A 27,586-nucleotide genomic window follows, 5' to 3' on the forward strand; every position below is an offset into this window, starting at 1 on the left:
AATCGTGACTAACACAGTTTTCAAGGCAGCTGGATTACAATAGAAATTTTTCAGGTATTTCCTCTGTCTACTCTAACATACTAGAAAGTGAAAAGGAACATCTACACAATAATTCAGTAATCAAAATCATCACTTAAATCCCAATTTATTGCTTACAATTTCTCTCTCTCATTTGATAATTATTTCCCAAATCTGGGTGGTGTCCCTTGTAGGTTCTTCAAAGCTGAAAAGGGACATTGTCATTAAAAGGCAAAGAGGTGAAACGGGTCGCTGTCCTTGAACAGATTGATACTTCTGCATTTCAGAGTTCATCTGGAATTGGAGCAATCTGGGGATTTTAAGTTTCTGAAAAACAAACTTAATAAGTGAAATTTTTAATGCACCAAGTATATCTTTTAGGGTTTCCAGGAATACTGTTGGTTGGGATTAGCTGTTATACTGTGGCAGTTTGCAATATCTGGCTGAAACTTGCATAAGAGTAACCTCCAGAATGACCTCTCAATTCATTTTGAAATCATTTAGCCATTGAAATGTTACTTCTGTTCCTCTACTTTGGTCAACTAATCTCATAAGGTCAGGGCCAGAATCACCCCTGAGAGTCGGGTCCCACAATGTCAGAGATAGGCTTATACCCTTGGAAGTCATGTCCCACATAGGGGAGAAGGACAGAGTTTGACTTAAACATAAACCATATTTGATCAACAGCAGAGATTATCTGGGAATGACTCAGATATTAGTTATAAGTAGGTTCAATTTTGCAATTTCAGAAATAAGTTTCATAAAAGTAAGCCCAAGATTGAGATAGCTTATTAAATTGGGACCCTCTATTGCTTAACAGAATATTAACAATTTCGTAGATGAGGAAGTTTAGTGGTTACACCTTTTCTCGAGTCCCTCAAGGAACCTCGCACATGCTTTTTCATTTTCTGCCCAAAATACTCTGAAATGCATCAGAGTATAACATTAACTTGTACATAATATTATGTTAGTCCTTATTCTAGGGTTCCATATTAAATAAATCTGAATTTTATTGTTTAAATAAACTGACCAGACAGGTTAAATTAGATAATATGCTTTAGAAAATTTAATCTTCAGACAAAATGAACAGTTTTCTTTTGGTATCACACAAATGTTAAAGTTTTAAAATATGAACAATATTAATTTTTTTATCATGTATAAAGATTTACCTTAATTTTAACCAGATCAGTTTCAATCACATCTTTAATCAGAATTCAATCTTTTCTCAGTTTTTTTAACAGTTGCTGTGTGAATAGTGCTAACTTTCAGAGCTGGAGAACTAATTCTGAATTGCAGGTTTCACACAGATACTTAAAGTTGCAGGGAACTACTAGGTTATATAAACAGCAAAGCATTTCAGTATTTAAAAATAATATTGGGGGGGAGGTGCTAAGATGGTGGCTTAGCAAGGTGCATGATTTAGTTCGTCCTCCAGAACAGCTATTAAATAACCAGGAACAGTACTGAACAACTCCTGGGGCCACATCAGTGACTGGACACACAGCGTACCCAAGTCTGGACAAGCTGAACAGGCTGTGAGGCCCCCAGAACCATGATTTTCCCAAGCCATGGTGGCCAGTGCCCCTCCCCCACAGGCTGCTTCCCAGAGGGGAAAGGAAAGGACTTCACCAGCAGGAGGGGCTGAGCCCAACCAAACACCAATTGTGGAACTAATTAACAAACTCTGACAGCTAAAAATAGGCCCCCAGCTGAGGTGAACCTGGTCAAAGTGGAGGTTGCTAATTTTTGCCCTGGTGCCAAGGGGGCAGGGCTGACAGAAAAAGAAAAAAAAAAAAGAAACAGGTTTTTGTGGCTGTGTTTCTACAAAGGCTTAACTGCTTTTGAATATAGTGGCAGGGCTTCTCAGACTGCAACTGCCCTAGGCATAGGCAGAAACAAGCTTGTTTGAGAACTTGTCTGGAGCCTGTAACTTCCCCAAGGGAGGGGTGAAGCCCAACTCGGATGGAATCCCTCCCTTAAGGAATTCAGAACCCAGGGCTTGGTAATTTGAAGCATTAAAACCAGCCTACAACCTCTTCTCTGTTCCACCATGCCCCCAGCAGGGAGAGTCTGCCAAAATTAAAGGTACTGCATCATCTTATGCTGGTGGGACCTGCAGGCAGACAAGCACCACATACTGGGCAGGATAAGAAAAACAGAGTCCAGAGCCTTCACAGGAAAGTCATTCAACATGCTGGGTCTCACCCTCAGGGAACACTGATGCAGGTGACTCTTTCCTCCTGACAGGAGGTCAGTTTCTCTGGGAAAATTGAGCTGGGGTCTATAATACCTAATTAGACCCTCCTAAGGGTGGCAGCAAAAAGGCACCATACAGGCAGGGCAAGAAACAAGAAAACAAGAACTGAAAACTTCTTCTCTGTTAAACAAAACCTAAGCTAGAGGTCCAGAAAAAGATGAACTGAATGTCAAAGAACAGACAGACAACAAATTCATCCAGCAAGAAAACCCTAGGTAAGAGAAGTGAAAGCAATCTCCAGAATAAACTAATTAAGGTAATTAAATGCCTAGACACTGGCAAAAAATAACAAATCACACTAGGAAAATTGAAGACATGGCCCAGTCAAAGGAACAAACAGACAATTCAAACGAGATACTGGAGTTGAAACAATTAATTCAGAATACACAAACAGATATGGAAAACTTCATAAAAAATCAAATCAATCGATTGAGGGGGGATATAAAGAAGGCAAGGAATGAACAAAAAAAAGAAATTGAAAGCCTGAAAAAACAAATCAAAGAACTTATGGTAATGAAAGGCACAGTAGAAGAGATGAAAAAAACCAATGGAAACCTGTAATGTTAGATTATAAGAGGCAAAAGATAGGATTAGTGAACTGGAGGACAGAACATCTGAAATCTGACAAGCAAAAGAAAACATAGGGAAAAAAATGGAAAAATATGAGCAGGGACTCAGGGAATTAAATAACAATATGAAGTGCACAAATATATGTGTTGTAGGTGTCCCAGAAGAGAAGGGAAAAGGAGAAAAACTAATGGAGGAAATTATCACTGAAAATTTCCCAATTCCTATGAAAGACTTAAAATTACAGATCCAAGAAATGCAGCATGCCCCAAAGAGAATAGATCCAAATAGATGTACTCCAAGAAACTTATGAATCAGAATGTCAGAGGTCAAAGAGAAAAAGAGAATCTTGAAAGCAGCAAGAGAAAAGCAATCCATCACATACAAGGGAAGCCCAATAAGACGATGCATAAATTTCTCAGCAGAAACCATGGAAGTGAGAAGACAGTGGGATGATATATTTAAATTACTAAAAGAGAAAAACTGCCAATCAAGAATTCTATATCCAGAAAAAATTGTCCTTCAAAAATGACAGAGAAATTAAAACCTTTTCAGACAAAAAAATCACTGAGAGAATTTGTGACCAAGAGACTGGCTCGGCAAGAAATACTTAAGGGAGCACTAGAGGCAAATACAAAAATACAGAAGAGAGAGGTGTGGAGAAGAGTATAGAAATGAAGAGTATTAGTAAAGCTAAAAAGAAGGAAAATTAGATATGACATATAAAATCCAAAAGGGAAAATGGTAGAAGAAAGTACTACCTGTACAGTAATAACACTAAATGTTAATGGATTAAACTCTCCAATCAAAAGACATAGACTGACAGAATAGATTAAAAAACAGGACCCATCTATATGCTATCCACAGGAAACACATCTTTAGACCCAAGGATAAACATAGGTCTAAAGTGCAAAGTTGGGAAAAAAATATTTCATGCAAGTAACAATCAGAAAAGAGGAGTAGCTATGCTAATATCCAACAAATTAGACTTCAAATGTAAAACAGTTAAAAGAGACAAAGAAAGACACTATGTATTAATAAAAGGAACAATTCAACAAGAAGGCATAACAGTCATAAATATTTATGCAATGAGCCAGAATGCTCCAAAATACATGTGCAAACACTGAAAACACTGAAAAGAGAAACAGACACATATACCATAAAACTTGGAGACTAACTCATGACCCGCATCAATGGACAGAACATCTAGACAGAGGATAAATCAAGAAACAGAGAATTTGAATAATACAATAAATGAGCTAGACTTAACAGACATTTATAGAACATTACACCACACAATAGCAGGATACACCTTTTCCTCAAGTGCTCATGAAACATTCTCAAGGATAGACCATATGCTGGCTCAAAAAGCAAGTCTCAATAAATTTAAAAAGATTGAAATCATACAAAACACTTTCTCAGATTATAAAGGAATGAAGTTGGAAATCAATAATAAGCAGAGTGCCAGAAAATTCACAAATATGTGGAGGCTCAACAGCACACTCTTAAACAATGAGTGGGTCAAGGAAAAAATTACAAGAGAACAGTAAATATCTCGAGGCAAAAGAAAATGAAAACATAACATATCAAAACTTATGGGATGCAGCAAAGGCAGTGCTAAGAGGGAAATTTATTGCCCTAAATGCCTATATAAAAAAAGAAAAAAGGGCAAAAATCGAGGAATTGACCGTCCACTTGGAAGAAGTAGACGAAGAACAGCAAACTAACCCCAAAGCAAGCAAAAGGAAAGAAATAACAAAGATTAGAGCAGAAATAAATGAAATTGAGAACATGAAAACAATTGAGAAAATCAACAAAACCAGAAGCTGGTTTTATGAGAAACTCAATAAGATTGATGCACCCTTAGCAAGATTGACAAAAAGAAGAAGAGAGAATTGCAAGTAAATAAGATCAGAAATGGAAGAGGAAACATAGCCACTGACCCCACAGAAATAAAGGAAGTAATGACAGGATACTATGAACAACTGCATGCTAATAATTACAACAATTTAGATGAAATGGACAATTTTCTAGAAAGGCATGAACAACCAACTTTGGCTTGAGAAGAAATAGATTACCTCAACAAGCCAATCACAAGTAAAGAAATTGAATTAGTCCTTAGGAAGCTTCCCGAAAAGAAAAGTCCAGGACCAGATGGCTTCACATGTGAATTCTACAAAACATTCCAGAAAGAATTAGTACTAATCCTGCTCAAACTCTTCAAAAAAACTGACGAGGAGGGAAAGCTACCTAACTCATTCTACAAAGCCAACATCATCCTCATACAAAGCCAGACAAAGATATTACAAAAAAAAGAAAACTACAGACCAATCTCTCTAATCAATATAGATGCAAAAATCCTCAACAAAATTCTAGCAAATCAAATCCAGCAACACATTAAAAGAATTATACATCATGACCAAGTAGGATTCATCCCAGGTGTACAAGGATGGTTCAACATAAGAAAATCAACTAATGTAATACACCATATCAACAAACCAAAGCAGAAAAACCACATGATCATCTCGATTGATGCAGAAAAGGCATTTGACAAAATTCAACATCCTTTCCTGTTGAAAACAATTCAAAGGGTAGGAATAGAAGGGAACTTCCTCAAAATGATAAAGGGAATATATGAAAAACCCACAGCTAGCATCATCCTCAATGGGGAAAAACTGAAAACTTTCCCCCTAAGATCAGGAACAAGACAAGGATGTCCACGATCACCACTGTTATTCAACATTGTGTTGGAAGTTCTATCCAGAGCAATTAGACAAGTAAAAGAAATACAAGGCATCAAAATTGGAAAGAAGTAAAACTCTCACTGTTTGCAGATGATATGATACTATATGTTGAAAAAAACCCAAAATCCACAGCAAAACTACTAATGCTAATAAATGAGTACAGCAAAGTGGCAGGTAACAAGATCAACACTCAAAAATCTGCAGCGTTTCTATACACTAGTAATGAACAATCTGAAGAGGAAATCAAGAAAATAATTACATTTACAATTGCAACCAAAAAAGTAAAATATTTAGGAATAAATTTAACTAAAGAGACAAAAGACCTATACAAAGAAAACTACAAGAAATTGTTAAAAAAAAAAAAATCACAGAAGACCTAAATAGATGGAAGGGAATACAGTGCTCATGGATTGGAAGACTAAATATAGTTAAGATGTCAATTCTATGTAAATTGATTTACAGATTCAATGCAATACCAGTTAAAATCTCAAAAACTTACTTTTTAGAAATAGAAAAACCAATAACCAAATTTATCTGGAAGGGCAGGGTACTCTGAATAGCTAAAAGTATCCTGAGGAAAAAAAAATGAAGCCGGAGGTCTCACACTACCTGACTTTAAGGCATATTATGAAGCTACAGTGATCAAAACAGCATGGTACTGGCATAAAGATAGATATATTGACCAATGGAATTGAATAATATAGACCCTCTCATCTATGAACAATTGATCTTTGATGAGGAAGTCAAGCCAACTCACCTGGGACAGAACAGTCTCTTCAATAAATGATGCCTAGAGAACTGGATATCCATACACAAAAGAATGAAAGAGGACCCATATCTCACACCCTATACAAAAGTTAACTCAAAATAGATCAAAGACCTAAACATTAGGTCTAAGATCATAAAACTCTTAGAAGAAAATGTAGGAAGATATCTTATAAATCTTATACTTGGAGGCAGTTTTATAGACCTTACTCCCAAAGCAAGAGCACTGAAGAAAGAAAGAAATGGGAACTCTTCAAAATTAAACACTTTTGTGCATCAAAGAACTTCATCAAGAAAGTTAAAAGACAGCCTACACAATGGGAGACAATATTTGGAAATGACATATCAGATAAAGGTCTAGTATCCAGAATTTATAAAGAGATTGTTCAACTCAACAACAAAAAGACAGCCAATCCAATTACAAAATGGGAAAAAGACTTGAACAGACACTTCTCAGAACAGGAAATACAAATGGCCAAAAGGCACATTAAAAAGATGCTCAACTTCCATGGCTATTAGAGAAATGCAAATCAAAATCACAATGAGATATCATCTCACACCCACCAGAATGGCCATTATCAATAAAACAGAAAATGACAAGTGCTGGAGAGGGTGTGGCAAAAGAGGCACACTTATCCACTGTTGGTGGGAACGTCAAATGGTACAACCACTGTGGAAGGCAGTTTGGTGGTTCCTCAAGAAGGCTCAATATAGAATTGCCATCTGACCTGGCAATACCATTGCTAGATATCTACTCAGAGGACATGAGGGCAAGAACACAAATGGGCATTTGCACACCAATGTTTATAGTAGCATTATTTACAATTGCAAAGAGATGGAAACAGCCAAAATGTCCATCAACAGATGAGTGGCTAAACAAACTGTGTTATATACATACAATGGAATATTATGAAGTTGTAAGACAGAATAAAGTTATGAAGTATGTAACAACATGGATGGACATTAAGGACATTATGTTGAGTGAGATTAGCCAGAAACAAAAGGACAAATACTGTATGGTCTCACTGATATGAACTGACATTAGTGAATAAACTTGGAGAATTTCATTAGTAACAGAGACTATCAGGAGATAGAAATAGGGTAAGATATTGGGTAATTGGAGCTGAAGGGATACAGATTGTGCAACAGGACTGAATGTAAAAACTCAGAAATGGACAACACAATACTACTTAACTGTAATACAATTATATTAAAACACTGAATGAAGCTGAATGTGAGAATGATAGAAGGAAGAGGGCTGGGGCACAAATGAAATCAGAAAGAAAGATAGATGATAAAGATTGAGATGGTATAATCTTGGAGTGCTTAGAGTGTATAATGATAGTGACTAAATAGACAAATTTTAAAAATGTCTTTGCATGAGGAAGAACAAAGGAATGTCATTACTGCATGGTGCTGAAAATAGATGGTAATTGATATTTTAAAATTTCAACTTATGTGTGAGACTAAAGCAAAAAAATGTTTATTTGGTACAAAATTTGTATTTTATCTAGTGCATTTCCTAATATAGCTTATGTAGACATCTCTTTGCAATTGTAAATAATGCTACTATAAACATAAGTACATGGAACCTTGAGAAGGTCATGAGATTTTGTTGGTTTGTCCAGCATGATACCCTGATAAATCACAGAGTGATTTGAACAGTGAATAAAAAAATATTTGCAAAGTCCCCTTTGGGGAATGGTGAGAATGGGGGAAAATTCAAATTCCCAAAGTTGAATTGTTGATATTTTCACAAGCAGTGTGGACAACCAAAGCTATAGGCTGAGCCCCCAGTCTTGGGGTTTGTTCATATGAAACTTAACTCTACAAAGGATAGGTCAAACCTACTTAAAATTAGGCCTTAGAGTCACACCCAAGAGAATCTCTTCTGTTGCTCAGATGTGGCCTCTTTCTCCTAACACAACAAGCAAACTCACCACCCTCTCCCTGTCTACGTGGGACATGACTCCCAGGGATGTGGACCTTCCTGGCAACATGGGACAGAAATCCTAGAGTGAGCTGAGACTCAGCATCAAGGGATTGAGAAAACCTTCTCAACCAAAAGGGGGAAGAGTGAAATGAGATAAAGTGTCAGTGGCTGAGAGATTCCAAACAGAGTCGAGAGGTTATCCTGGAGGTTATTCTTACACATTAAATAGATATCACCTTGTTATTCAAGATGTAATAGAGAGGCTGGAGGGAACTGCCTGAAAATGTAGAGCTGTGTTCCAGTAGCCATGTTTCTTGAAGATGATTGTATAATGATATAGCTTTCACAATATAACTGTGTGATTATGAAAACTTTGTGTCTGATGCTTCTTTTATCTACCTTGTCAACAGATGAGTAGAACATATGGAATAAAAATAAATAACAGGGGGAACAAATGTTAAAATAAATTTAGTTTGAAATGCTAGTGATCAATGAAAGGGAGGGGTAAGGGGTATGGTATGTACAATTTTTTTTCTGTTTTCATTTTATTTCTTTTTCTGAATAGATGTAAGTGTTCCAAGAAATGATCATGATGATGAATATGCTATGTGATGATATTGTGAATTATTGATTATATATATAGAACAGAATGATCAAAATAGGAATGTTTGCATTTTTTGGTGTTTTTTGGTATTTAAAAAAATTAAAAAAAAAGCTTCCAGTGATTAGATTAAGCATCACTCATTACAGAAGACACTCCCCTTGGCTCGTTACAAATGGAATTAGCTGTGGATGAAGCTGACGTGATCATGATTTAATTCTATGAAATGTCCTCATCACAACAGATAGGCCAGCACGTGCCCAACCAGACAAACAGGTACCATCACTTGGCCAAGTTGACACATGAAACTGACCATGACAATCCTCAAAGCTGTGAGGAGCCATTGAAGAGTTTTAACCCTCCATTGAAAAGGTAGCCTGGTCAGATTTGCATCTTAGAAATAAGACAGTGCAGGACTGGAATAGGGAGGTGAGACAGGCAGAAGAAAGTTGCCACCATCCAGGAATGAGGGGATAGGATCTGAACTTAGGGTTGGAGAGAAGGGGTGAGAGTGTTTAAGGTGAATCAGTTCCAGGATGAGAATTGGTTAGATGTGCTGTGCTGAAAAACCATGTTCTAATTAAAATCCCATTTCATAAAGGCAGAATAATCCTTATTCAATACTGTATGCTTGAAACTATAATTAGGTCATCTCCCTGGAGATGTGATTTAATCAAGAGTGGTTGTTAAACTGGATTAGGTAACAACATGTCTCCACCCATTTGGGTGGTCATTGATATGTTTCTGGAGTCCTATAGGAGAGGAAACATTTTGGACAATGAAGGAGATTCAGAGAGAGCAGAGAATGCTGCAGCACCATAAAGCAGAGAGTCCATCAGTCAGCAGTTTGGAAATGAAGAAGGAAAATGCCTCCTGGGGAGCTTCATGAAACAGGAAGCCAGGAGAAGAAGCTAGCAGAGGATCCTGTGTTCACCATGTGCCCTTCCAGATGAGAGAGGAACCCTGACCGTGTTCACCATGTACCTTTCCAGATGAGAGAGAGTCTCTGCCATGTGCTTTCTCACTTGAGAGAGAAACCCTGAACTTCACTGGCCTTCTTGAACCAAGGTATATTTCCCTGGATGCCTTATATTGGCTATTTCTATAGACTTACTTTAACTGGGACATTTTCTTGGCCTTAGAACTGTAAAGTAGCAACTTATTAAATCCCCCCTTTTAAAAGGAAAAAAATTGTTAAAGTTTAAATCCAAACTCTAATTTTTGTAAGCATTTTAAAATGAAGCTACTTTCAGAAATAAAATATTAGATAGTTGCTTTATATTAACAAACCATAGCAGAGATTTTGTTCTGTTTCACCTTTATACATTTACCAGTTATGTTAAATAAAATATAATTTAGACATCTGTCCTGTTTTCTTTTATAGTCTCTCCTTTTTGCAGAGGAAATGTTGATGTATACCTGACCACAAATACCTTTAAAGAAGTATTAGAGTAAAACAGTGTGACTGACAGGTATATTGGGCTGTTTTTATGATCTTTGGCTTTTTTTTTTCTCTTTAAGAATAACTACAACATTAAATCACTGTTTAACATTGTATAATTAGTATCAGGATAGAACGTTGACAGTGAAAATCTTGTCAAGACTATCAATTTTTGTACAATCTCAAAATATATGAATAACATTTTACTCTTTCAAATCTAGTTAACAATAGGATAGAAAATACTTTAACCACTGTAATACCTATAATACTTCCCAGGCAATTCATAAGCAATATACTTAACTATTTTAGTATCTTACATTTACAAGGTGAAAGAACAAATTCTTTCTAATGTTTTTTTCCCTTAAAACTAAAGAGATTTACCTTCTGAAATAAAGATGATTGTAATAGGTGTTCCCTCATTGTAGTTAGGTTTAGATATCAACTTGGCCAGGTGATAGTGCCTAGTTCTGCTGCTGCAGTTCTGAATCACTAGATATGAAACTCATCTATGGCTGATTGCATCTTCAGTTGGCTAAGGGGAGTGCCTTACACAATGAGTGATGTCTAATTTCATTAGTTGGAGGCTTAAGAGAGAGAGCTCCAAAAACATCTCAATGTAGCACAGCACAGGCAGCTCAGCATGCCTCATCACAGCACTCACAGTTCAGCCCAGACATTAGCAGATGCAGAAAAGTATCATCCTGGGAAAGACCATTGGAACAACAGAAGCCAGGAAAGAAGGTCAGCAGATGTTGATGTGTTTCTTCTCATGGAAGAAAGAACCTCAGATGAAAGTTAGCTGCCTTCCTCTGAAGAACTACACATTTTAAACTAAATAAATCCCTTTTTATTAAGAGCTGATCCATCTGTGGTGTGTTGCATTCTGGCAACTTTGGCAAACTAGACTGTCCCTATTCATGACAGCATTTACTAACAAAAATGTACTGATTGACACTAACAAAGCCATTGCAAATTCAAATTCTTCCACAAACTGAGGTAGCAAATGGAAAAGTAACCAAAAGCCAGATTCTCCAAAATTCAGGTAATTAAGGTTATAAAATTTTCATGTATATTTCTTACTAAACTTAATTGATTTCACCATATTCTTACTTTATTATATTTTATTAGTGTCATCATTACCAGGTAAATTGCTCAATTCCTTTAACCTAACCTGTCTAGTTAGGCTATTTTAAGAGGAATTTTGAGAATGTACTTATTGATAGGTTTTTCAACCAGAAGTGAGGAGAAGAGACCAAAACTCAATCAGAGGAGCTTTATAGGGAAGCTATGTGCAGACAGGCTGAAGACTACATGGCAATAGCCTTGAGCAAGGGAAGGGGTACAGCTACCATAGGATAGTTGGCAGGAAGTAGGGAAAGGGAGGCTGTGGGTTTTCTTTTTCTAGCTTGGGAGTGGGAATTTAGCAGGTTTCCATTGGTTGGTTTTGGGAGCAAGGGGCTAAGTTGGGAGTTGGCACCTTTTCATTGGCAAGGCTTAAACTTTAAATGCCACCATAGTCATGCCGAGTTGCAACTGTTTGAGGGTGGATGTTTGTAAGGGGAGGTTATCACAAGATTACAACTACCAGAGAGCAAGAGGGCATGGGCTAGGACAGGCTCAGTGGATTTCCTGGAAATCATGGCTGGGGGAAGCTTCTTGTAATATGTCACTAGGGCTTGGTGACATCATGGGGAATGAGGCTCTACCTAATATTCCAGCCTTTTCCTTTAGTTTTCTTGGGAGGTTGAAGGGCATATATCAGAGTTTTTGTATCTGCTTCTGGCTAGTTGGGGCCATAGCGCTGTCTCCATGTTTCATCACAGGGAAGTGTTGGCACTGGTGTCAGAGGAGTAGCATGTTGCTGACAGCCTGATTCATCATCATTTGAATGATTCTATGGATAAATCTGGTTAAGAGTTTTAAGACACAAGGCCAAAAAATGAGGAGGGATATTTAGATGACAATTCTTTATCAAAGTTGAAAAGGGGCATTGTCATTAAGGGGCAATGGGATGATACAATGACGCTGATTGTTGTTCTTGGACAGTGTGTCACCTCTGGGTTTCAGAGCTTCTCTGACACTGGAAAAAAGTCTCTGAAAGATGAATGTAATAAGTAAAATTTTATAGAGCACAGGATATCTTTCAGGGTTCTCAGGAACACTGTTGGTTGTGGTTTGCCATATTGTGACAGTTTGCAATATCTGGCTGAAACTTGCATAAGAGTAACCTCCAGAATGGCCTTTTGATTCAATTTGAAATCTCCACCATTGAGACTCTTTCTTTTCCCTCTTTTGGTAGGTTAATCCACAATGCCAGGGCCAGGCTCATTTTTGGAACTTATGTCTCATAATTCCAGGGCCAATTATGTCCCACAATGCCAAGGCCAGTTATGTTCCATGATGCCAGGGCCAGGCTTACACCCCTGCAAATCATGTCCCACATTGGGGGTGGGGGGAAGCTCAGAGTTTGGCTTATATAGAGACCACATTTGAGCAACAGCAAAGATTTTCTGGAGATAACTCTTAGGTATTAATTATAAGTAGATTCAGTTTGCTATTATGGAAGTAATTTTCATAAGGGCAAACCTCAAAATGAGGGTGTTGGTTCATCAAATTGGGAAACCTTCTTTCTTAAGATGTCAAGAATTCCCAAGGTGGGGAAATTTATTAGTTCTATTTTTCACAGTACCTCAAGGGATTTGCAAACATTTTTTTTCATTTTCTGCTCAAAATATTCTGGAATGCATTATTGCATAATGTTAGTTTGTATAGAACATTAAGATTTTATTTCTTATTCCAGGTTCTATATCAAATAAATCTGAATTAGGTGGTTCAAATTAACCGGCTACACAGATTAAATTAGATAGTGTGTTACAAAAAACTTAAATTTTGGACAAAATAAATATTTTTATTTTACCTCACACAAAAGATATACTTTTAAAGAAGTATTAGAGCAAAGCAGTGCAACTGATAATTTGGCTGTTTCTATGATATGCAGCTTTTCAAGAAGAAAGAAAAAGTATGATCAACAAAGTCACACCATAGTTGAATATCTTACAGATTAGTATCAGGATATACTGAGGATAGTGATAGTAATGTCACATTTTTAGTAATTTTATACAATCTCTAAATATATGAATAATATTACTTTACTTATACAAATTTAACCAATAGGATAGAAATCTTTTTTAACCACCATAGTACTTCCCAAGCACTTCCTTTGCAATAGGTTAAACTATTTTAGCACCTGACCTACAGAATGTGAAAGAAAGAAAAAATTTTAACAATTTTTACCTGAACAGTGAGAGGACTTCTTCTGAAACATAGGATGAGAAGACTATAAGGATAGTAGCAAGGATATTATTCTGATGTAATAGATTTGATTTCTAGACTGAGCATTTGGGTGACTAGGAGAGAAAATTAAATTTTTACATTAACAGATTAACAACCCACGTTATTTTAACAGGGAGAAAAATTAAACTCTAGTTTTGTGTGACTAGTCAGCTTGGCACAAAAGCTTTCTTTTATAAACAAACATTAAATTTTTGTCAGTAATGATTATGAGAGACAGAATTCACTTTCATAAACTCCTTACAAATCTCTACATTCATTCAGAACTTAAAGTCAACAAGGTCTATAACAAACTAAATGCATTCCGTTAAACTTTCTATCATGTTCCATACCTATTCCACTAATAATTTTTATTTTTCCACACTGCACATAATTAGAAATAAATTTAACACTAAACTCACAAAGCTTTTGAACTTGCATGCTTCCTTCCAACAGTATTTATAAAGGGCAGAAGAGACAGAGATAATATAAAGTAATGGAAGAAGGAAGAAATATATGCTTGGTTATGTACACAGCCATGCATTTATATACTTTATATTCAGAACTCGCAAATAATTACATTGCAATATGCCTAAAATCTCTCAGTTCAATTCCGCATTACCTTAGGCTAGCTTATTTTACCAGTGAGCTTGTTTAAATTTAGGGAGAACACACCCAAGCAGAACAAAATTGCATTTATTTAACTCAAAACCTACCATAAAGCTTCTTTAATCAGAGGTTGAAAGAAATCTTTGTTTTCATAGTATCTTGAAATTGCAAACAATTAAACAACATTGATTTTCAAGTTCTGGAAAACACACTGCAATTGTTTAATTTGTCCCAAGCTTACATCCAGAAAAATTTTTCCATATTCCCCAAAGATCTTCCATTTTACTCACTTAAATTATATTAGATTTTATTCAGTGGCTTCTATTCCAAGGTCATCTATACTTTACTAATAATATGATCATTTAAATCATCACCACAAAAGTTTTATTGGAAAAAGAAATTAGCAAACATGCCCACGCTGTAGCATTCCTATGCCTACCATTTCTAATCTCCAGGCCAAACAGAAAGAAAAGAATTGCAAACTAGACCTGACTACATTTTTCTGTGTTCAACCCTCTCTGCACAACCACCCCAAGGCCTTGGGGAAGGATTAGGTTGGACAGAAATAAATTCGGCTCCTTTAACTTTGATTTGAATGTTTAGGTAAGAACCATGGAAATTTTGGGAGTTCCCATGCCCTTCCCCAACTACCCCCTACCACCAGATTCATCCTACCAAAAGTTTAATGAGGATCATTGGAAGAGTCCTAGCTTCTTCCACAGGTAGTCCCCACACCAGTTTTCTGCTGCCTCTGGGAAATACCAGGGGCAGTTTTTTTTTTTTTTTTTTTTAGGTCCAAGTTTGTTTACAACAATCACAAAATCTAGGGTCTCTGAATCTTGCCTTTCAGAGATTTTTATTTCTCTTTTTACTCTTTTACTTCAGAAGTACCAATTTATACATTTGTTTATTTACATACTTATATGACATCTAATTATTTATAATCAGTTCAAATAGAGCCCCTTAAGGTTTATTTTGTATTGTTCTATTACCATATGGAGGCACAAGAATATACATTGAATTGGAAGACAGACAGAAAGCTACACAAGAAATGGAAACATAGAAACACTTCTGAGAGGGACAACCAAAGGACTGAATATACTATCTCCTCACATTTCTACCTTTCTGCAGAATAATTTTCACTGTAATATCTTCCACTCTAATTGCAATGTAATATTCTCATTTCAAATCATTCTGAAGCCAGATTGTGCAACATATAAACACTTTCTTTATAGACTCATAACTAAAATTCTACCAATCATCAATACAGCCTAAAGGTTCCTGTTCTAGTTTGCTAGTTGCCAGAATGCAACACACCAGAGAGAGATTGGCTTTTTATAAAAAGGGATTTATTTCATTAGATCTTCAGAGGAAAGGCAGCTAACTTTCAATGAGGTTTTTTCTTACCTGGGAAGGCACAGGGTGTTTTCTGCTGGCCTTCTCTCCAGGCCTCTGGGTTCCAACAAATTTTCCCAGGGTGATTTCTTTCTGCACCACCAAAGGCCTGGGCTGAGCGAGTGTGGAGATGAGGTATGCTGAGCTGCTTGGGCTGTGCTACATTGAGCTCTCTCATTTAAGCACCAGCCAATTAAATCAAGCATCATTCATTGTAGCAGGCATGCCTCCTAGCTGACTGCAGATGTAATGAGCAACAGATGAGGTTCACGTATCATTGGCTCATGGCCACAGCAACATAACAAAGCACCTTCACCTGGCCAAGTTGACAAATGAATCTAACTACCACAACTCCCTTTCAAAGAACTTCCATAATCAGCAACAAATCAAGAACATTGGACCGATACAGATGCAGAAACATACCAACTAACAATTCAAACAGACATTTAAACACTAGATTTATGTAACACACCATCCAACAACCAGACCAAACACACTAATAAACTGGCATTAAATGCTTATATCTCACCAGAAGAGGTCATAGGACATAGTAAGATTTTGGAATTATTAAATAAATAAATTGGGTGAGGTCAATACGGTAGGAACCTAGATGCTGTTTAACTTGAGAAAGGTCAAAAAGGGAAAAGAGAACATGACAGTGGTTTCAACTCAGCTAGGAAGAGCTGTGCAGGGAAGAAAAGGAGGAGAAGAAGGGTCAGAGGAGGGCTAAGATTCTGCAGTGGAATCTGGAGATTGGCAGGAGAAGGAGATGGGTGAAGGCTATTTTCTGGCTATGCTGCAGCAGCTGCAGCTTGGTCAGAAGGGGCTGCACTGGGGTGAGAAGCTGATGAGATCTTCAACAGGATCTAAGGAAAAGTCAGGGAGAGAAGGAGATGAAGCACTGGGTTCAGTAATAGGTTGTTTTGGGAGAAGTACATGGAGAAGAAGGATTTGGTAAGTGGCACAAGTTTGGCAGAGAAAGGGGCATCTGTAGAAGCTAAAGAAGGCCTGGATATATGGGACTTCACTCCTTTCGTTGAGACACTGATAGCAATTATCAAAGTCTGGAAGTATTCATGGGTCAAGAGTTCCATTTTCTGGCCAAGCTAACCCATTATCTAATTTATACTGTGGACTGGCAGTATTGCAATATAAAATTAATCTCTTAGATCTTAAATCAGCAGCAAGACTAAGGTTTGCTCATTTCCCATGATAGCGGATAAGGTAAGGAGAAAACTCTTGCTCTTAGATAACTTAGAAACTGCCAAAAGAGTATCCCCTCTTGAGAGTTTTAAGTCTCAGTGAGTATGCGGAGCAGTGGATGGATTTTTCCCACTATCTCACTCACTCTTAGGGTTCAGGATCCAGCAGAGACAACTCTTCCCTAGTGCTAGGATTTCAGACATGTTGTTCAGGACAACAGAGAAAGAAAGTGCTGGACAGAAAAGAGGATAGCTTTTTTCCTTACCTTGAGCTGATTCGCTGGTATTGATGCTAAAGTCAGGAAAGGGAGTTCTACCACCTCTTTGGAGGTTTCATCTCTATTCCAAGTCTCAAGTTCTGGCACCAAGATGATTTTTTTTTTGACTGGGAATAAGGAGAAGAGACCAAAACTAGATTAAAGGAGCTTTCTTGGGAGGCTATGCATAGACTGGCTGAAGCCTAAGGTGGTGACAGTCCTGAGCAGGTAAAGAGTACAGCTTAGAGAAGATGGTAGGTGGGAAGTAGGGAAAGGGAGGCAATGAGTTTTCTTTGCTTAATCTGAGAGAGGGAAGTTGGCAGGCTTCCACTGGTTGGTTTTGGGAGGAGGGGGTAAGTTGGGAGTTGGTAGCTCTTCACTGATGAGGTTTACAGTTTACGGCTCATCAATGAGGGTTGCAACCGCTGTAGGGTGAGTATTGGGAAGGGGAGTTTATCACAAGATTACAGCTGCCAGAGGGCAAGAGGGCATGGGCTAGGATGGACATGGTGGGTTTCCTGGAAATCAGGGGCAGGGGAAGCTTCCATAAGATTTGCTAGGGCTGGTCACAATAGCAGGTAAGGGGGCCTTTTATCCATAAGTTTGTATAAATTTAAGAAAATACTCAAGCAGAATAAAACCACCTTTGTTCAATTCAAAAATTTATCATAAAATTATTTCTAGCAGAGGTTGAAAAAAATCTCTTTGTTTTCATAATATCTTAAAATTACTAACAATTTTCTAAATACACTGACAATCAAGTTCTGGAAAATATACTGCACTTTTAAAATTTGTCCCAAGCTTAAATCCAGGAAAACTTTTCTTTGTCTTTTAAAGATTTTTCATTTTACTTACTGAAATTTGGTAATTAAATTTCATTCAGTTACTCCTATCCTAAAGCTATTCATATTTTAATAATGATTCTATTACCATGGCTATCATTGCAAAGGTCTTATCAAAAAAATAATTTTATCAAACATGGCTTATTCTGCAGAATTTCTTCTATGCCCACCACCTCTAATCTCCAGGCCCAGTAAAAAGAATTCTAAACCACCCCTCTACCATCTGCTCTCAGGGTTGCTTTAGATGCTTAGGCCCTGGAGTCAGGGATAGGCTGGACAGAAAAAAATGAAGCCTGGTTTGCTGACAGTTTTAGGTGTGGGTGGTAGAATTTTGAGATTTCCTAAGTCCTTCTTTTAACTATTTCCAATCATTAGATCTATTTTGCTAAAAGGTGTGGCTGTAACAATTGGAAAAGGTTTTTGCTTTTCCTAAAGGCAATCCTCTGGAAACCTTTTGTGGCTTTAGGGAAATTCCAGGACACTCCTTCCTAATGTCCAGGTTTGTTCACAGTAATTACAAAACTAAGGTATTTGAATCTTGTTGCCCAGAGATTTTTTTTTTTAAATTTTTTACTTCAGAAGTACTAATTTATATATATTTATATAAAGTTTTCTATTTCTTTTTAAGTCATTTAAATAGAGCACTCTAAGAGTTTTTTTGTTAATTTGCTATTACCATCTGGAAGTATGAGAATATACTTTGAAGAGGCAGACAGACACAAACAGAATGTTAGTTACACAGAAACACAGAAATAGTTTTGAGAGGGACAAGTAAAAGATTGAATATACAATATTTCATCCCATCTCTGACTTTTTGCAAAATAATTTGAACTGTAATATCTTTTACTTCAACTGTAATGATAGTATTTTTCCATGGAACCACATTTTTAGGCCATTTCTCATAACTAAAATCTTTGCAATTTTCAACACTGCCCAAAGGTTCCCTTTTTAAAAGAATTTCTGTAATCAGTAAACACTTAGGAACACTTAACCAATACAAATGCAGTAAGGCACCAATGAACAAATTTAACAGACATTCAACACTTATTATATTTAAGTAACATACCAATTAATAACTAGACCATGCACACCAACTAACAATTAAGGAGGAATTTTAATTGATTAGATTAAAAGAATTTTAATCTTTTAATCTAAGATTTAGAAAGAATTTTAAATGATTAGCACAGTGATTGACAATTAAACTAGAATTAAACACTTACTATACCTATGTAACACACTAGTTAGCACTTAAACAGGCTTACTTAATTTCATTACATGCTAATTAATTGTTGGACTTATTTTCCAGAAGTATACTCAACAGACAAACTCAGATCTGGGTCTCAAACCCCATGCAGGATGTTACCCAGAAAACAGAAAGCATAGCAGTCAGAGCAAGGGGAGTCATTCTGTAAGCATGACCCAGACATGGTCTAGGGGACTTGAACCATGAAACTGATTTCCTGATTTACCTGGATGGGCCAGTCACCCAGTCAGATGTCTGGACTTGGAAATGGAAATGGTTTCTCTCCTTGAAACTTCTTAAGGGTGTGGCATGGTGGCATAACAGAGAAATCCCATCTGCCAAGCCTGTAGACTGAAGAATGTCTAGTGGCCAGAAAAGACTCAGTTTCAATGTTTACCTTTTATGCCAGGGTCCCAGAACTTCAGGCAGGTAGACTTCTAGCTTCTTAGAACCTTTTTCTTCTTACTTGAGTCACCAATTGTTACTGAACAAAGGCTGTGATTATTTTTGGCAATACACTCAAGTGACCAATTCCTAAGACATCAGGGTTTCAAAGAGAAGAAAAACAATTACTAAGTACATAGGAGGAGATAACATGGCCTATTGGCCCGAAAGTCCATCTCTGCAAACTTCAGTAATTTTTGATAGTTTTATAGCATTATAAGATAAGTATATTTTAGGATAATTAGCACAATTGTCCCAGATGATGTAACTAGAGGTGATTTAATTATGGAGCATGTTCAGTTTGATTACATGATTAGTTACAGAATGTATGTAACAAAATGGCAACCTTAATATGACTTGGGGCATGTTTTTTAGTATTATAATGGCATATAGGTGTCTTATAGCTTGTTCAAGTTACTGCACATGTCAGATAGGTCCATTTTGGTTAGGTCTAGTTTTGGTTATCAAGATAACTTTGGACTTGGGGTGGGTTAGTTCTGGTCTGTCCCATGACCCTTCATTAATAAACATTAGAGACTGTCTTTAGTGATCACAAACTTTAAAGTTGAAAAACTGGATACATGGTTACAAGTGAAGGTTAGTCACAAGGTTCTAACAATCACAAGGGCACAAGATAAAGGCAGCACAATCATTATCAGAGATCAAGGCAGCTGGATTGCAATTCCAAAAGACTTCAGGTTTTCCCCTCTGTCTACTCTAATATACCAAAAGGTAAAAAGGAACATCTGTATGAATTTAGTGATAAAAAATCATCCATTAAATCTCAATTTCTCAGTTGCATTAGGAATTTTTTGTTACCTGTTATTCATCCCAAACTTTTCAAATATTTTATCAGAAGCTTTGTCTTTAATTAAAGTCAAAATATGGAAATTTAAAACATTAGATTTTTCTCCCAAGATAACACTGAAAAGGTACAGATGGAGCAAGGATTAGAATATGAAGACTTTAACTAATGTTTTACTTTTATGACAGATCTTTGCTGAATTGCATAATTCCAGTTTCTGATGCTCAATTTAAGTGGTTATTCACGAAATAAGATTTGGTTATCACCTCAAAGTGATTTTTAAAAGATTTAGCACATGACAATCTTCTTGAAAGCAAGAAATTAAAAAATAAAAAGCAAAATGATAAAAGTAAAGTTTTCAGCTGAAAAAAACTTTGTTTGAATTAATTTATATGGCAATTTAATGCCATGAGATGCATATCTAACCCCTTTTATAAAAATAGCAAAAAGCTCTTTTGGAAATAGTAAAAACAACACAGAAGGATATAATCTGCAAAGCAAAGATCCCTTTTCCCTTCTTTTCTAAATAATAGTAATTCCTGATGCATAACACTGTAAAAATTTAAAATATAAAAGCCCCAAATATATTTAAATAAGATTCTATGAAATATAGGCTTCATAAAATTGGGACCAAAGGCTGTAAATTTCTACATCATAACTAGAAAGGATGAGAAACTTTGAGTTAGAAAAATATCCTTTGACACCACAAAGAGCTGAACTACTCAGCACTGGACAATTTCCTAATAAACAACAAAAGAAAATACATAACTGTAAGAGAACTTAAACACACTAAAAATATAATCACTAACCGGATTTGGTCAAAAGATTTGTGAAATCATATTTATACTTCATCTTATTTTTTCATGATAAAAATAAATCATAAAAAAAATTAAGTCATGGTTAGATTGTTTTCTTAAACACTTCTATGAGTTTCTAAAATTAACTGTGAGGTTAATTCTAATGTAATTTTCAGTCTTGATACAATGATACTTATAGTTTTGCTGAGTGTGTTTTAACTTGAAAATTGAATTTCCAGTGATCATCCCTTCACAGATTTTGATGTATATAATAGCAGAATGGATAGTTCATATTCTCCTATGTTAGAAAAATATCTATGGTTCCTTTCTTGTATCAATTAAATGCTAATCAAAGTTGCAATTTGGTTCCAGAACACCACAAAAAAGCAAACATCAAAATACCATGAGTCACATGAATTTTTTGGTTTACCAGTACATATAAAAGTTATGTTTATTCTATTTGCAGTTTATTAAGTGTGCTATAGCATTGTGTCTAAAAAAATCTATATACCTTAATTTAAAAATAATTTGCTATTAAAAAATGTTAACTATCATCTGTGCTTTCAGGGAGTTGTAATCTTTTTGCGGGTTGGAGGTCTTGACTTGATGCTGATGGCTGCTAGCTGATGAAAATCGTGGTTGCTGAAGGCTTTTGTGACTGTGCAAATTTCTTAAAATGAAACAACAATGAAGTAAGCAATGAGGTCACATAGATTGACTCTTCCTTTCAAAAAAAAAAAAGATTTCTCACTAACTTGAGATGCTGCTTGACCGCATTTTATCCACAGGAGAACTTTCAAAATTGGAACCAATCCTGTCAAACATTGCTTTTGCTTCATCTAAGTTTAGGTAATTTTCTAAATCTTTTGTTGTCATTTCAACAGCATTCTCAGCATCTTCACCATGAGTAGTTTCTTCTCAAGAAACCACTTTCTTTGCTCATCCATAAGAAGCAGCTCCTCTTCTGTTCAAGTTTTATCAAGAGATTATGGCAATTCAGTTACAACTTCTGGCATTTCTAATTCTAGTTCTCTTGCTATGTCCACTACATCTGCAGTTACTTCCTCCACTGAAGTCTTGAACCCATCATAGTCATCCGTAAGGATTAGAATCAATGCCTACCAAACTTCGGTTCATATCCATATCCTGACCTCCTACCATGAGTCATGAATGCTCTTAGTGGCATCTAGAATGTTAAATACTTTCCAGAAAATGTTCAATTTACTTTGCCCAGATCCATCAGAGAAATCACTCTCTATGGTAGCTATAGCCCTATGAAATGTATTTCTTAATAAGATTTGAAAAGTTGAAATGATCCCTTAATCCAAGGGCTGCAGAATGGATGCTGTGTTAACATGCATGAAAACAATATTAATCTCATTGTACTTCTCCATCAGAGCTCTTGGGTGACCAGGCATGTTGTCAGAGAGAAGTATATTTTTAAAGAAATCATTTGTCTGATTAGTGGGTCTCAATTATAGGGTTAAAATATTCAGTAAACCATGTCGTAAAGTAAACCATCTTCTGGATAACTGCTGTAGCTTCTACATCTACACTTGCTTCTTGATCTTGCACTTTGATGTTATGGAGAAGGTGTCTTTCCTCATAAACCAGCCTTTTCTAGCTTCATACCATTCTTCTGTTGTTTCCTCACATCCCTCATTCTTCATTGAATTGAAGAGAATAAGGCCCTTACTCTGGTTTAGGCTTTGGCTTAAGGGAATATCATGGCTGGTTTGATATTCTACCTAGACCACTAAAACTCTCCATATCAACATTAAGTTTATTTTGCTTTGCTATCATTTGTGTGTTCCCTAAAGTAGCACTTTTAATTTCCTTCAAAAGCTTTTCCTTTGCATTCACAACTTAGAAAATTGTTTAGTGCAAGAGGCCTGGGCTTATCTTTTGGTCTATCTAGGCTTCAACATGCCTGCCTCACTAAGCTAAATCACTTCTAACTTTTGATTTAAAGTGAGAGATGTGCAACTCTTCCTTGGCTTGAACACTAATGATGATTTGTAGGGTTACTAATTGGCCTAATTTCAATGTTCTTGCATCTCAGGGAATAAGGAAGTCCAGGAGAGGGAGAAAAATGGTGCAATTGTTCATTGCTGGAGCAGTCAATTGGAACACATAAATTTATCAATTAAGTTTGGAGTCTTATATGGGAGCAGTTTGTGGCACCCCAAAGAATTATGTTACTACCAATGATGCTAGTAGTAACATCAAAGATCACAGATCACAATCACCATAAAAGAAATAATAATTATAAAATTGTTTGAAATAATGCAAGAATTCTCAAAATGTGACACCAAGACATGAGTGAGCACATACTGTTGGGAAAAAGGCACTGATAGAATTTCCTGATTCAAGGTTGTCACAAACATTCAATTTGTAAATAACCTTATATCTCCGAGGCACAATAAAGTAAAGTGCAACAAACAGGGTGTGCTTGTAGTCACCAATTTATTTTATATGTAACAAAATTTCTCAGACACTGAACTATCACTAAAGGCTTAACTGTCAAAGAGACTTACAGATCTTGCCAGTAATTAGTAAAAAATTCCTAATAATTAGTAAAAAAATGAGAGAAAGAAGCAACACTACTAACACAGCATCAGTTCCTGGAGGCCCCAAACTATCCAACCCAGCTTCCTAAAATCTTTTTTCCTCACAGAGTGTTCTAGTTTGTAAGCTGCTGGAATCAATATACCAGAAATGGAATGGGTTTTAAAAAGGGAAATTTATTAAGTTGCAAGTTTACAGTTGTAAGGCCATTAAAATGTCCAAGTTAAGGCAAGTCTATAAAAATGTTCATGTTAAAGTATCCAGGGAAAGATACTTTGGTTCAAGAAGGCCAATGTTTGGGATTTCTCTCTCAACTGGAAAGTCATATTGTTGGTTCTAAGATTTTTCCAAAATTGTTCCCTCTTAAAAGACTCCAGAAAGCAACTCCACATTGAATGGGTGGAGACACATCTCCACGGAAATCATCTAATCACAAGTTACTACCCACAACTGAGTGAGTCACAACTCCATGGAAACAATCAGAAAGATCTAACCCACCCAGCAATACTGAATGAAGATTAAATAACTTGGCTTTTCTAAGGTACATAATAGCTTCAAATTGGCACACTGAGTGACATTTTGTTTCCAGAATGGGAATTAAGTGCTGTGTACAGTACAAGTTAGTCCATGGAAATGGCCTATTTTCAGGATACCTTGGTTTCTATATTTTGTTTGTCACATATATTCAAAAGTAACTCCCTTTTTCAGCTCACCTGATGCTCAAAAATTCATAAATTCAGGTTCATTTACACTAAGAAAACTGGACATAACTCAGATTGAAATACTGTGAATGAAAACAGTATCTTAACAGCCCCAAGGTTAGTAGAAAATACTATTAGAATGTAGAAGAAGAGAGCAGGAGAGGTTAAATCTGCTTCCCAGGAAGGTAGAACTGAGATACAGATTTGCTTTTAATCTGCTCTTTCCCTGACATCTTTCTACATCAGAATGCAAAAATCTACTTCACCCTTTGTAAGTGCAGGGACATCTTCAATTTAATTGATGCTGCATTTGTTTATAATATTTACCAGAGCCCTGTGGATAAATGTTATGCTTACTTCAAGGTTTCTTTGGTAATAAATAATGCTGTAATTGCAACCAAATATTTTTATAGCTGCCACTTATACCAGTGTGCATGGTCCTTTTACAAAAAACTCCGGAAAGTGATATAAAAGTGGAAGTGTTGGGAAGACATCCAGGAAGCCTGCTTAGAAGAGAATTTTAAATTTTTAAAGTCTAACTTCTGGGACAAGTGTTACATGATTTCAGATTTTGATAAATATCACAAAATAGCTTTTGAATAATTGTCATCAATTTAGATTCATCATATAATTAATAATGTGTTAGAATGCCTTTTTCTACAATCTGAAAGCAATGAATTTTCCCAACTTTTTCATCTCTCTCAACTTGATAGCTAAAAGCAGTATTTTTAAATTTATTTTCTTTGTTTATGAATTAATCTGCATCATATGGAATACAATTTATCCATAAAAGAAAAAAGACCAAAGTAACAGAGGATTGAAACACATATAATGTTGCATTTGTCTCCTATTAAAAGAAAGCAAAATACATGCCAGAGACCCGGTGTTCTAGTTTGCTAGCTGCTGGAATGCAATATACCAGAAACAGAATGGCTTTTAACAAGGGGAATTTAATGAGTTGCTAGTTTATAGTCCTAAGGCTGAGGAAATGTCCCAATTAAAACAAGTCTAAAGAAATGTCCAATCAAAGGCATCTAGGGAAAGATACCTTGTTTCAAGAAGGCCGATTAAGTTCAGAGTTTCTCTCTCAAGTGAGAAGGCACATGGCGAATACAATCAGGGCTTCCCTCTGAACTGGAAGGGCACATGGCGAACACAGCATCATCTGCTAGCTTTCTCTCCTGGCTTCCTATTTCATGAAGCTCCCCAGGAAGTGTCTTCCTTCTTCATCTCCAAAGGTCGCTGGCTGGTGGACTCTCTGCTTTGTAGTGTTGCTCTCTCTGAATCTTTCTGAATCCCTCATTCTCCAAGGTATTTCCTCTTTTATAAGACTTCAGAAACTAATCAAGACTCACCCAAATGGGTGGAGACATGTCGTCCCTTAATCCAGTTTAACAACCATTCTTGACTAAATCACATCATCCAGGGAGATAATCTCATTACAGTTTCAAACATACAGTATTGAATAGAGATTATTCTACCTTTATGAAATGGGATTTATATTAAAACATGGCTTTTCTTAGGGGGCATACTTCCTTTCAAACCAGAACACCCGGGTTCAAGTCCCAATGCCTGCCCATGAAAAAAAAAAAAAGGAAGCAAAATAAGTTGAGGAGTAGGATGCACAAGGCTGATTGATAGGACAGTAACAAAAATTTCCTATGATTGAGCTCATGTCTTTGAACTGAAAATCATGTTCCAAACAGCTCTGGGAGCCTCAGCTATCACAACTTGCTATATGAAAGAAATAAAGGGCTCACTTTGGCAGCACATATACTAAAATTGGAGCGATATAGAGAAGATTAGCATGGCCCCTGCACAAGGATGACATGAAAATTTGTGAAGTGTTCCTAGTTTAAAAAAAAAGAAATACATGAAGAGGAAGAAAAAGAAACAATGAAAGTTGTACCTCTTCTCTTTTAAGGGAACTTCTGGATGTCTCTGAATACTTCCACTTACATATTTTCTAGACTGTTAGCAAAATAACTACAAATAGCTACAAGAGAGGCAGCTATAACACTGGGGATTTGTTTGATTGTTTATTTTTACTAAGGAAAATGAGCTAATAGCTATTAGGAGATAAATAGAAGTCACTTAGTTTGAATATCTTTTCATACATTTAGCAACCATTTGCATTTCATTTTTTCAACGTAATGCATATTCATACTGGTGACAAATTTTCTGCTTTTCTTTTTCATTATATTCATTTTTTAGAGGCCTTTATATATTCAGTTATTGAGTTCTGTCTTACTTTTCAAGAGATACACTCACAAATATCACTTTTTTTTTTTTGGCTTAACAACAGTTCATGGTTTTAAAAGCTACAAAAAATCTAAAATCAATATATGGTTAAGTTTGCTTTCTGTGATAATCTGCAGTATTCTGGTGCTGACTACTGGTTATCCTTCTGGCTCCTTTCTCATGTCAGATGAAACTGTCCACTCCTTTCTCTGCTCTTCTGATTTCCACTGACTTCCACCTTTTTTCTTTGTGGCCTTCTCCAATTTCTGGCTTCTGGTTTCTTCTCTTTACAAGGCCTCTCTCTAGTAATAGGGATTAAGACCCACCCTCTTTCAGTAGGGCCATACTTTAAGCAAAAATAACATAATCAAGAGTTCCTATTTACAACAGGTTCTCACCCACAGAAACGTGGGTATAATAATTCAATCCACTTATGCATTTGTCAGGCAAATATATTTTTCTTGTTTTTCAGTTTTCTTTTGATTTATTTTATGGCTCAGCATACTTTCAGACCTTTTATGGTAGAACTTTTCATAATGGTCATTTATTCTGGACAATATGCATACTGCTCAAATTTAGAGTGGTATGTATGAGATCCTGGCAATTTCTCATGATCTAACCCAAATTTATATGTATTTAGCATTTATTCTTCAAAAATTTTAATTGGATTATGACTTCATACTGGAGTAAAGTGGAACCATAATCCAAATGACTGGTTGCCTCATGAGAAAGGGAGAGGAGACAGACAGATACAGCAAGAGGAAATGGCCATGTGACAACTGAGGCAGAAACTGTTGTGCCATAAAAGTATGCCGAAGTTTACTGG

The 27,586-nt window shown here is 36.2% G+C and overlaps 2 long non-coding RNA genes and 1 other non-coding gene across 6 annotated transcripts in view; 2 read left to right on the forward strand and 1 right to left on the reverse strand.

The window, feature by feature from the left end:
* LOC143647964 (uncharacterized) overlaps nucleotides 1–19,578 on the reverse strand; it is a 45,781-nt gene extending 26,203 nt beyond the window's left edge. The window contains exon 1 of the long non-coding RNA XR_013158283.1: nucleotides 19,431–19,578. This is a non-coding gene — a long non-coding RNA (uncharacterized LOC143647964). The remainder of the gene's footprint in view (nucleotides 1–19,430) is intronic.
* LOC143647965 (uncharacterized) overlaps nucleotides 1–27,586 on the forward strand; it is a 149,845-nt gene that overhangs the window by 102,125 nt on the left and 20,134 nt on the right. Inside the window, exon 5 of one of the 4 annotated variants that reach the window (XR_013158287.1) lies at nucleotides 21,818–21,900. The exons of the other annotated variants lie outside the window; for them this stretch is intronic. This is a non-coding gene — a long non-coding RNA (uncharacterized LOC143647965). Of the gene's footprint in view, nucleotides 1–21,817; nucleotides 21,901–27,586 lie in introns of those variants that run through there. 4 annotated transcript variants of the gene reach the window in all.
* LOC143648954 (U6 spliceosomal RNA) lies at nucleotides 26,272–26,378 on the forward strand. The gene has a single exon (XR_013158850.1). It is a non-coding gene; the product is annotated as a U6 spliceosomal RNA (small nuclear RNA).

This window comes from Tamandua tetradactyla, chromosome 10 (assembly GCF_023851605.1).
Source record: "Tamandua tetradactyla isolate mTamTet1 chromosome 10, mTamTet1.pri, whole genome shotgun sequence".
Taxonomy (NCBI): Eukaryota; Metazoa; Chordata; class Mammalia; order Pilosa; family Myrmecophagidae; genus Tamandua; species Tamandua tetradactyla.